Genomic DNA, 12,275 nt, shown 5'->3' with positions numbered 1-12,275 from the left:
AGCCCAGCCTGGCTGCTGCTGCCTCCTCCCCACCAACCCCCTGACGGGAACACGCTGCTGCTGGTCTTGGGAAGAGGCTATCCATCCGATCTCGGTGGTCTCCCTGGATCACGTGTGCCACTGTGTCACGGGGAGCGGGTTGTGGCGGGAGGCCTACAAGTCAGGGGGCATCTCTCCTCTCCATGGAAACGAGGGGATGGGGTCACTTTTGCAGCTGGTGGGGCTCAGGAATGCGGGGAGCGGATCCAGGCGCCCTCTCAGATCTGCAGAGTAAGCCTCACAAGGTGAGGGTTTATTCACGAGTAAGGACTACAATTCCAGTACACACTTCACTTGGAATAGAAGGGCAGTGGTTGTGGTGGGGTAATCCCTGTTGAACTTAATGTGCAAACGTGCCTTAAATAGAGGTGGAGTTGTGGTGTCTCTCTTGGTCCAGCCCCCTTGGGGTTTTTATACCTCTGCCCCTATTCCTCTGATTACTGGTGTGAATAGGACTTCTGTTACTGCAGCTGTACAGCCATATTCCAGGTTTACTGGAGGAGTAAGGATTCTTTCGGTTAGCCATATAGGACTTCGCTTTTTTCCTTTACATCTTACTTAAAGTACGCTATGTGCAGAGGTGTTGTGCCATTATTCAGTTATGAGACCAGGTAAATGTTCCTGGTGGGATTGTGGCAACTTTAATGCCAGAACCTTTGTGTTCTTCATTGGGAGTAAGTTTCATTCAGTTCAACCATAAATGTTGTTTTACGTGTAGGTAGATGTGTGCTTAGTATTGCTATGAGTCTCAGAGGATTATTGCAGCTTTTCAGTGAAATCATTTTTTTCATTCAGGAGCAGGATTCCAGTCCTAATCCCATTTACCTGGGAGTAAGCCACATTGAACTAAGTAGGACTTCCTTCTGATTAGACATGGTTAGAGTTATGCTATGATGCATGTTTACACACTGAACACCCAGCAATCCTGTTTGCTCAGGTCTGTAACTCCATTGCTTAGAAGACGTGGTCAGAAGTAGGGTCCATTCATTTAAATGAAGCTTACTCAAAATTAAGTGGGTTTGGACACCAGCAAACAATTGCTGCCCATATAAGGTTCTGATGGTACTGAAACTTCAGATTTATTTTCTATACATTAGATTTCAGGCAAGTGGACACAAGGAGAGGGCAGATAAACTGGTGTGAGATGGAAAGAAAAACACCCATAGAAGATAACAGAAAAGGGGGGAAACTGCACAAAAGGAAGAGGAGATTTGGCTGCTCAGGGAGGGAGAACCTTAGTTAACCTTAATTAAATTAATAAGCAAATCCTATGGATTTCTATGAATGTGGAAGAAGGTGGATTAGCTGGTGATAGAAAGGATTGTAAAAGAGGATGAGATGAGAACAAGTAACCGAGAAAGGACTAAAAAAGTGGATGGAGGAGACAATAATAAGGCATAAGGTCAGTGGAGAGAAAAAATAAAGGAATGACAGGTGGTGGTGGACAAAATGTGCAAGCAGGTAGGTAAATAAAAAAACACCAGCCAGTGACAGAGGAGGAAAGGTGGTAGTGAAAGTTACAGAAATCAAGAAAGTGATAGAAAGACCATTTTTTTTAAGAAAATGCAAACATAACAGTGATTTGTGATTTGCTCTCTGCTCAATATTAACCACAGGCTTCTCTGAGGAGAAAACCCCCAGAAATCAAAGAGATGGTACAATTACTAAAAGGGTTCAAAAGTGTGACCAACAGTACATGAAATATTGGTTGACCTGTACTGAAAAATATATGTCACTACCTCAGTGTGTGATATGTGGTGAGATGTAAATGAAGAGGGGAGCCTTGAGCTTGGCCACCTAATCTGTGGATGAGCTGGGATTTGCACTTCAGTCTAGAATCCAGAACTCTTTCAGAGGATATAATATTGGAGTTACTTGCCATGTATGAAGGCATGTACTTGGACCAGCAACTGAGGAGGCCTTGGAGAGGTGATAGAAAACTTTCCCTTCATGAACTTGAAGGTCTTTTTTAGTTAATGCTTGATGTGTTTTTCCCTTTCTTTTGCAACAAACAATTCCTTCCATTGACTTCCACTATCTGGATTTGATCTAGAAAGTTTGGGTTAGTTATTTATTAAAATATTTATATTCCACATTTCCCGTTACTTTGAAAGAGCATTCAAGTTGTGTAATAATATTTCAATTAAAACAATGATATATTATTTAAAAATCAAATACAGTACAAAAATTAAAAGATTCAAACAACTAATTTGGACAGTATTTAGTCATAGCCTAAAAGTTCTACAAAACAGAATAGTATTTATTAAGCCCTGGAAAGTCATCAAGGATGGGGGCATACAAGCAGGGAATTCCAGTGTCTGAACAGTGGAAAGGCTCGTTTCCAGGTTCCCACTAGATGTACTTCTGGTTCTAATTCACTGAACTTTAGAGGTAATGATCAGCATCTTAAATTGTCATGTTAAGTGAACCAGCCAAAACAGCTGAAGTTAATAGTGGTCACATAGTCTCTAGCACTTTCCATAGTAAAAATTCTTACTGTTGCATTCTGCACAAACTAAAGGTTGCAAGCTCTGTTCAAGGGCTGCCTCGTGTAGAGTGTTTCAGTCATCCAACCTGGATGTCACTAAGACACGTATGACCCTTGCCAGACCATCTTTTCCCAGGAACCTAACCTGAGCAAAAGCATTGTTGGCCATGATTGCTATATTGGCATTCAGGAGCAAATAACTTTGGCACTGATTTTTTTTAAAGAGAAGCAAAGCCCTGTCCAGGTTATATTCACATTCTTGGATCAGCTCTCCCATTGACCAGTAGCAATCCCACTTATTAGATCATATGCATTCATTTACTGCTAAACACCAGCTAAGAGCCTCCACGGGTTCCTTGGACTTGGGACAAAAAGGAGATACAGAATTGGGTGTCATCACAGCAACAGTGCCCCCAAATTCCTGAATAACTCTTCCTAGCAGTTTAATGTAGATGTTAAATACTATAGAGGGCAGAATGGAACTCTGCTGAATCTTACAGACTGGAAGTAATGGGGCTGAGCATTAGTTTCCCCAGCTTGTACCATCACCTGGAACCTACTGTCAATGAGAACTAGGACTACCAGAAAATTGTGTCCCAGGCCCAGCTCCATCCTGACAGTAGAGAATGATACCATAGTCATGGTACTGAAAGCAATTGAGAGGTCCTGTGAAACCCAGAAGGTTGTGCTTCCTCTGTCAAATATATAGCAGGTTTTTTCCTCCTTTTCAATGGGTTTTCATAAAGATAAACTTGATTTAGTTCTATATGTATGAGTTAGAATGAGCTGTGTTGATGTTTCTGGCTAACGTGGTGTTCCCTTCCCTTCTCTCTACCCATTTTGCCAGGAGAAGGGCTTCAGTAATGTTCACTTTCAAAGATGGGAGGAATGCCCTCCCATCAGATGCCAAGGAAATAAATATCTATCTGGCTTTTAGAAGACATCTGAAGCCTTATACAGGGAGGGTTTAAATGTTTGAAGTTTTTAATATTTGAATATTTTGTTGGAAACCGCCCAGAGTGATGGGAGGCATATAAAAAATATAATCATCATCATCAAGGCTGCTACCTGTTTCCAGATAAACCAACTTCAAGCCATGGTTCATGAAGCTGGCATTTTAAATCAGTTTGTTTTAAGCCACAACCTCTGGTTTGTATATAATACCAAGCAAGGATTATTTGAAAGTGAAACTTCAAGGTTTCTTCTTGCCACGTGAGAGCAGGTGTGTATGTATGTAAGCAAGCCTGAGGCTTTGCTGTGACTCACATTAGCTCTTGCACATAGTGCTAAACCATCCTTGTGTCACATGTGAAGTAGCCCATTAAATCTATGTACTAACTAGTTTTTTAAAAAGGTTTGCAGCCAGCAGCATTGGACAACTCTTCCTCACCTTGTTAAATCTCAGAACAACGAGAAAAGAGTTTATGGTATTGGGCGGGGGGAGGGTATTAGGTCTAGGGTAGGCGATGCTCCATTGTATGTAATCCTTCATTGTGTATTTACCAAATTTGGCAGTGGTACTTAAGAGTAAAAAGCTTTGCTGCAAATATATATTGGGTTTGTGCCTATATTTTTGGATGATAGTATTTTCTTTTGTTTGGGTTAATTTTAGTTAGCTAAAAGCAATTTCTGTTTGTTGGAACAGCTGGTTTACTGCTTTTATCATGCTGCTAGATCAAGTGTATTTTTTGGAAGAGTTCAGCAGTTGTTAAAAGCCATATAAGTAAACTTCTCAACAGTTACTTTTGATGAACCATAGTTAAGATACCCCTTTTTGAGTTTGAGACAGGATGGGTAAAACTGGGACTGCCATTGATAAAGAGTGAACACTAGTTTTCTTTTTCTAAACTGTGCAAGTATTTGGAAGTCACTTTACTAAGGGACAGAATTTTACGAAGGAAGCAGTAGTGAATGCTGTACTCTTCGAGTAGAATTCAGTGTTGTGCTCTTAAAATTGCATTGCAGCTTGCTAGATGGAATGATCCAAACCCCCCCCCCCATGTGCTGCTCTGGGATTTCTCCCAATCTCCAAGAGCCATTTCTTGGAGGGGAAAGGGAGCCCTGTTGTGTAAGCAGAAATTCTTGCACCGGGATTCCCCTGATGGGGCTGATGTGGTGAATCCAGCCCTTTGAGGCTGCACACACTGTAAAGCAATGTTTAGATCCTGGTCTAGTGCATATTGGCTATGGCATGGCATGCAAATATTGGGTGTTAACTAAGAATATAATGTGTGTCATCTACATTTATAATCTTTAAAAAGTTAGTGCCACTAGTGGAATGTTTGTTGAGTAGACATGCAATAACTGCTGGAGCTCTAGGCATTTGGTGGTAGAAATATGAAACACAAAAGCACTGGATAATACTTTAATATGTATACTGTATTGAGTAATAGCAACAGGTGAGATCTGCTTGAAAATGTTGCAGTGTAGAGTGCTCCAGTTCAGAGAGTTAAGCCCTTTTTCCACAGCCATCTTCCCTTCTCTGACCTTGCCATACCCCTTCACCTGATACTCAGCATTCTGTGGCCACAGAGCATGCTCATGTCTTACCTCTTAGCATTTTCCCCTAAATATTGTTTGTCCGCCGAGCACTCTGATAGCTCCCACTTTTTCTAATAGGTGCTGTTTTGGTTCTAATCCTGTCAGCACTTGGCAGCTGGGATTGCTGTTAAAGTAATAATTTTAATGCAGTTGTTAAGAGTTCAATAACAATATTTTGAATTTTCATAGAAACCTTAGCAGCTTCCATTAGTCAGTTGCTGAAAAGTCAGAAATCATTTTAATTAGTTGCTGTCAATTTTCATTTAAGTAATACTTATCAAAAAGGCACAGCATCTTACCTTTTGAATTTTGAATGGAAATGTTGTACTGCTAATCTGAATCTATTAAAAAATTAATTGTTGCCTCAGCTGCATTTCATATCTTTCTTCAATGATGATATGATGAAAAGTTTAAATTGACATCACTTAATGTACGTGGTTCAGCCTAATTTGCTCAGTGTAAATTTTGCTATTCTTTATTCACTAATATTGCTGAATGAGTTAAGTAGTTGAGTATTAACACTGGAAGGGGCAAACGTTTCAGTTCTTAGCAGTCATAAGTTTTGAACAGGGCTAGCAAAGAAGTGTGCCCCTTACTGTGCTCTGAGGGGCACACCAGAAATCTGTCATAAGCTAATTTCAGGCCTTAGTTTGAGTGAGTATGTGGACCTGCAGAAGCACTTCAAAGTTTTACCTATATACCTAGAACATGTGAAACAGTATAAACAATACCTTTGAGGACGTACGTAGCATGTTTTTCTTGGTATTGTATTCTTGCAGCCAGTCTCTACATTTTAGGATGAGTTTTCAAGTCAGAATCTGTGGCTTTCTGGAGAATTTGATCTCTGTATATAATGTCATTGTATCACTTTCTGATCTTGGTCAGTACTGCACTGTAGCTGAAATACATTTAGTTTTTGAAATATACTGTTAATTGTTTTTCAAAAATCTTACAGATATAATAGTTTAAAAAAGTGATTTATTTTGTCCTTTTGTTTACCTTCTTTTCCCCTTTTCTTTTAGCATCTTAGCTATCATGCTTTCAAATGTGTCTTTGTCATAATGAAAGCTATCAGCATGTTCTTTTATAAAGAAGCTGTAGTTCTTGGGGGTGGGGGTAAATTACCATTTCTACTGGGGTGTTTTATGATGTTATTATAGATAGTTGTTATATCTTTTTATCTTTAAAAAAATAAAAAGAAAAAAACAGCCCACAAGTGACATGGCGCTATGTTGGTTCTTGGACATTCATTGTTTCTTTGTATATGTGCATGCTTTACATGTGGTGTTTCCCCCACATGCTGTTGTTAATGTGCTATGCTGTTAATAACTTGAATGTATGTTGGGGGTTTAAGTATTTTGTTTGTTGTTATTTAGGGTCTCTTTGGAACTAGAGGAGGGATCGATTTTTTTCGCATAAATAAACTACACTTCTGCCATAAACCGTATGCTGGAGAGGTACATGTTCTTCATATGTGCCTTTTCTCTACATAGAGATGATCTAGCCGCTGTTTCATACATAGCATTTCCCTACATACAAAAATGACACACATAAAGAAGTTGTACCTGTCCAGACCACATTTTGTTGGAAAAGTGTAGTGTAACCCATCCTAATTTTAATATTAGTTAGAGGAAAGATATCCAGTTATGCAGATATTTCAGAAGTAGAATGTAGTGTTTACTCTGTTACTCTTTTGTGTTGAGAATATTCTGTTTCCCCATCATATTCATCAGCAAGAGCCACTTTAAGTGGAGAGATTTCTATTTGTCATATCTAGTTCTAGCTGATCCATAAGATTAATTTATTGTTAGGGCTAGTAGAGAGCACCTTGCAAGGAATTTCACTGCAATACTACTTTGGTGATAGGTGTGGATCAGAAAATTGTCCTAGAAATTGGGAGGCCTCCCATCTCCCATAAGTGGTTTTTGGCCTGGAAAATCATTGCTGGGATATTTAAGCCCACTTTATTAAATATTTCTCAGTGGAAAAGGGTAAATTGCATCTAATTGACAATGCAACAGTAACCATGTATACTCAGACATAACTCCTGTTGAATTCAATGGGGGTAACCCCCAGGAAGAGGGTTGCAGCCACAGTCATATTTAGAAAAGACCCATTCGTATGAACGGATTAAGTTAGTTGTGAGATGCTTAAAGTTGATTGATTTCTGTAGATCTACTCTGAGTATGACTTACATTTTTAAAAGTCCAGTTTCCATTTTGTGATAGTGAAGTGAAACTTCGGTAAAGAGAGAGTATTTTTAAGGCAGAAGTCTAAATAACTGAATACATAGGGTACCATCTGCCATCAAGCATTGTGGTTAAGAATAATGGAAAGAGTCTGCATTCCAAATAAAGTAGAGTTTCTGAACTCGCTACAAATTCATGGCTGAGCAATCCAACTCCTTTGAATGTTTCAGCAGCATTTAACATTCAATCACTGTCGTCGTTGTCGTAGTAGTTCCTTTTTCTTTTTTACAAGAAAGAAATACATATTGATTCAAAGTTCGTTATTTTCAGTTGTGCTCAAAGTACAAATATTTAAATAGCCAAAGTGAAATTTGTTTCTTTCAGCAAAGCATAAACTTTCTTTGAAACTTTTATTACTTCATTGGAACTATCTATGTTATATATAATAATTACTTCAGTAAATTTGTTGTAAAAAAAGCAAAGTCAGCGAAGATCTTGAAAAATCAAGTTAATCCATACTTAATATATTTTATGGCAGAAAAATAAACCCAGGCAACTAAATATATTATTATTTTTGAAAAATATGAAATGCAAGGTACAATTCCATTAAAATTCAGTTTTCAGTGACTATGTCCCCAACAACTGATGAAATGATTTCTAGAGAATGTTTTGTTGCTGTACCTGTATAAAGTTTCCCACCAGAAATCTGAATGGGGTATGGGGGGGATGTTTTTCTTGCAGGACACAGTGTTTTAACAGTTCTAGAAATAATTAAGTCAGATACAAGGAAAGTCACTTTGTGATAAACATGGCCCTTCTATAAAATGGCTGTGCATGGTCATTTTTTATGGGAATATGGAAAATTGTACCCATACTATTCTGAGCATGCATGCAGATCAAATTTCACTTTCTTTAGTGATAAGCAATTTAAAACTTACTCAATCCTGTTAAGAGCATGTGTGGAATTCAGTCAGCTTTTACTGCAAGGAAATAAATGCTTCAGAACAGTACGTCTGTTGTTGTGCTTAGTAGTTGAGAGTAAAACTTCTGTTTTGGAGCTGCAGGGCATGGCATCCTTTTAAAAAAGTCAGCGATAAAAGACAACATTCAAGTTCTAACTTCTACATTAACTGCTAATATGTATTTAACATTTCCAGATTGAAATGTGTATTTAACATTTCCAGATTCATATATCTATAAAGGAACATGGCTTTTTCTTATGCAGATCAGTTAAAATAGAATCAGTGATGCTTCCTTTGAATTTAGTTTGCTTAATCTGTGAAATTGCAATCTTGTCTGTAATGCACACAGGCAGATCTAGTGGGGTTAAGGGAGAGGTGAATGTATGCAGTACTGTTTAGGGCTACTGCCTTAGTTTAATGATACTAAGGCTACATAAATTTATACCATTTTAGTAAATTCTAAACATTTTGTTGTATTTCTAGTGATCACCAAAGAAGAAGAAGTAGTTCTTTCCCATATCTCTTTTGCTGTTATTCAGACAAAGCTTTGCTTTCTTTGGATATCCACAATATGTGCATGTGCACTTGTAAATTCAATTGGACTTCCTTCCATGTGAGTGGACTTCCATCCCCAACCTGCGGCCCTCCAGATGTTTTGGCCTGCAGCTCCCATGATCCCTAGCTAGCAGGACCAGTGGTCAGGGATGATGGGAATTGTAGTCCAAAACATCTGGAGGGCCGAAGGTTGGGGATGCCTGGCCTAGAACCATATTTGATGAGTGGGTTCTCATCTAGTCTAGCAGTGTGCTCTGTATTTTTTATTAACTTCCTGTTCTTCATTTGCATTCTTGAAATCTCAGGCCCATGCCTTCTCTTGCTCTATGGCACATGCTGCCAGTTTCTTCTTCAGCTCTAGCCTGGCCACGGGTGGTTTTTTTATAAGTCAAAAACATAATGGAAACTAAAGGGTTGGGCTTTGATGTGGGATATCTAAGTAAAAATTCTCACTTGGTTGTGGGTGATCATGGCCTAAGACAGGATTCTTTTTCTTTAAAGCAGGGGTTGTTACAGTTGGTTTGTATATGTGGTGCGCTGCAGTGCTGCTCCTCCAACATTCTAAAGAATGGCAATCTTTGAGATCTGTTAGAGTATGGGAAAAAATTGTGGAGGGGTTCAGCTGTCTTAGTGCCCCCACTCCGCTCTGAGGAAAAACACTAGCATCTTTCATCAGAGTGCAACATTGGGATGACTGGCTGAGTTAGCCTTGGATAATTGTAAGGAAAAGCAACAACATTGGGGCATTTTAGTTCAAAGGCTGGTTAAAGGGGAATGAGACATGGCAGAGGTTATAAAATTATGCATGATATGGATCAAGTGATTAGGATCAGTCTGTCAATACTGATAAATCTATTGAACTTGAGCTGTAGAGGCAGTGTGTATCTTCGTACCACTTGCAGGGGGAGCAGCAGGCGGATATGGTTACTGTTTTCAAATCCTTCTTGTGGGCTTTCTAGCGGCATGTGATTGGCCACTGTAGGCAAACAGGATGTTGGGGCTAAGTGGACCTTTTCTTTGCTCCAGCACAGATACTCTTAAAAGTCTGTAGTTGTTCTCCTTTTTACTATAGAAAATTTTGTCTTGAAGCTATAGTTTTATTTTTGCCAGTTTCTGTGGAAAAGCCCACATCTGCATTTTTAAATTGGCCCTTTTAAAACCCACAATTTAGTATTTTTGCTGGGAAAGCATTAGGAAATTGGAATTGGTGAGATTTGGAATGTTAACCTTGTGTTTAAGATAGAATAATAGTTGAACATTCTCTATAGCTTATCTCCTCTAAAAAATTACTTGGGGCTCTTCACAAAGGTGACTGTCAATTTTCTTTCTGACATGGTGGTGTATATAATATGTATGTTTCAGCCTATAGTTCTGAGCCTACTTGTGGCTGATTTTTCTCCAGTTCCTCCTTTGCAGTGTAGCTTCTGAGCCATATCCCAAGCTTCCTCTTTAAGCCCTCCAACCCTTAGGAGACCCATCAGCTACCCTTACCTGGTTCAGGCAGCTATTCAAGGCCATTTCCAGGGTGTGGCTGCTGTCACATGCTGACAGTTTTTAGGAGCCAGAGCTGAGTGCAGAGTGGGGACCAAAGGTGGGCAAACTACCACAGAAAGAATATGACTTGTCTCCCGCCAGGGGTACTACCCCTCCCCTAACACCCCATACACCCCAAACTTCCAGCGTACACTCAGTATATCATCCATTTTTCAGACATTTGGCCTTTGTTTGTAACTTCAGATTTTCCCCTGGAAATGATGTATTTTAAAATGTTGACTGTAACTTTTCACAGGTGTTTAATCAGAAATGACCATGTATAAAACCATGTGCAAAATAGGCAATTATAAATTGAAGAAATATATTTCGATAGCACTCCAACCCTGAGCTAGGGAGGTTTTTAATATTTGATGTTATATTGTGTTTTAATTTTTTGGAAGCCACCCAGAGTGGCTGGGGGAACCCAGTCAGATGGGTGGCTTACTATTATTATTATTCCCTAAATTTTTCTTGACTGAGATTGTTTTCTGCGTGTTACACGATTTAGAACTTTGGGGTCTCAACTGACTGTTAGTCCAGGAGTTGCAGAATGTTCAAAATTCATTTTTAAAGAAAGTATTGGCCCTCCCTGCTGGTATTCCTATTGCGTATATCCATGCAGAAGTGGGTTGGCCTTCTGATCAGGCAAAAAAGCAAGTTCAGCTCTTAAATTTTCAGAAGAGAATGCTAACTATGCCATCTTCACACTTGGTTTCTATAGTTTATGGCTCACCCCCTTAAATTCTGCTTTACACCTACAATCCAGTGACATATATCAATCTTTGTTGAATTTCCTTGCATATGAGAGAGCTTCTTTGACTGATGTGTTAACTATCCATTCTTTGAGATTTTTTAGACTGTATCCATGTTTCAAAGTAGACCATGCAAAAGCTACCTATTTGGAGTTAATTACTCTGGCTCCCCATAAAATTGCTTTTATGGAATTAAGACTTGGTGTTTTATGCTCTGCCTTTTTGGATGGCAGCTATAAGAAATTCTCCTTGGAACAGCATTTCTGTGCGAGGTGTAAAACAGCATTGAGGACGTTGTTCACCATATTACTCAGTGCCCTCTATATAAGATCCTGATGAAGAATACTTGCTGTGAGTTTACTCACAGAAATAATTTTGTTACACCAAGTGAGTTTGTGTGCTTTTTGCTGTTAGAGAAAGTTTAAATTGCATTACCTTGTGTCTGTCTGTATTTGTGCTAGCTGCTAGGAAATTGAAGAGTCATATTTGTGGCTCATCTTTGAGTGTTTGTTATCCTTGCTGTGGTTTATAGCTAAACAAATAAAATTGCTACTACTTCTACTTTGATAGTTGAAGCTTGGGGTTCATGAAAGGATTGGAAAAACTTATATTAAACCAAGCCTTTAAATTGTTGAAAGTTTCTTGACTTGGGTGGTGTTCAACTAAATTTTACTCAGAGTAGACCCACTTGAAATTGGTAGCCCATTAGGTCTTCTCTGAGTAAAACATCATTGAATACCACTCCCTGTCATTACTGTTAAGTTATATACACACTTGCACAACTTTCAGTTGCACACTAATTACTTTTTCATATGGGGTAGATAGCTTCAGCAACTGGCAGCAGCTGTGGGTACAGGTAGGGTGCAGAGAACTGATAAATAGTTTCCCTTGTCCTGATGCATTTTGCAAAGAAGATTATTTCCCTGCATTTCTGTTGGTGTATCATCATTATCTCAGAATACCTTGTATATATTAGGTAGATACTCTGTTTCTGAATTCAAGCCGAAGGTACTGCTATAAAGCTAGGGAGTAGTGCATGTTTACGTGGCTACATTATTAAGCCTTTCAAACCACACCACAGGCTAAGCATTTATATAGACATAATGTTGTTGTGTCTCCAAGTCATAGTTTGAAGCATTATGAGCTCAGTTCCATGGTTTGCCATTAAAGGTGATCTAGGCAAACTTTGGTTTGCACAACTCATAGTTTGACGAGT

The 12,275-nt window shown here is 38.9% G+C and overlaps 1 protein-coding gene and 1 long non-coding RNA gene across 3 annotated transcripts in view; both read left to right on the top strand.

Annotated features, from left to right (window-relative positions):
* Window positions 1-12,275, top strand: part of LOC310675076 — a 275,570-nt gene that overhangs the window by 202,227 nt on the left and 61,068 nt on the right. The window lies entirely within an intron of this gene.
* TAB2 (TGF-beta activated kinase 1 (MAP3K7) binding protein 2) overlaps window positions 1-12,275 on the top strand; it is a 47,116-nt gene that overhangs the window by 833 nt on the left and 34,008 nt on the right. The window lies entirely within an intron of this gene.

The sequence above is a fragment of the Podarcis tiliguerta genome (genome assembly GCF_965153285.1).
Source record: "Podarcis tiliguerta genome assembly, chromosome: 3".
In the NCBI taxonomy this organism is placed as follows: Eukaryota; Metazoa; Chordata; class Lepidosauria; order Squamata; family Lacertidae; genus Podarcis; species Podarcis tiliguerta.
Note: the sequence above shows the minus strand (reverse complement) of the source record. Positions and strands in the feature narration are given on the sequence as shown.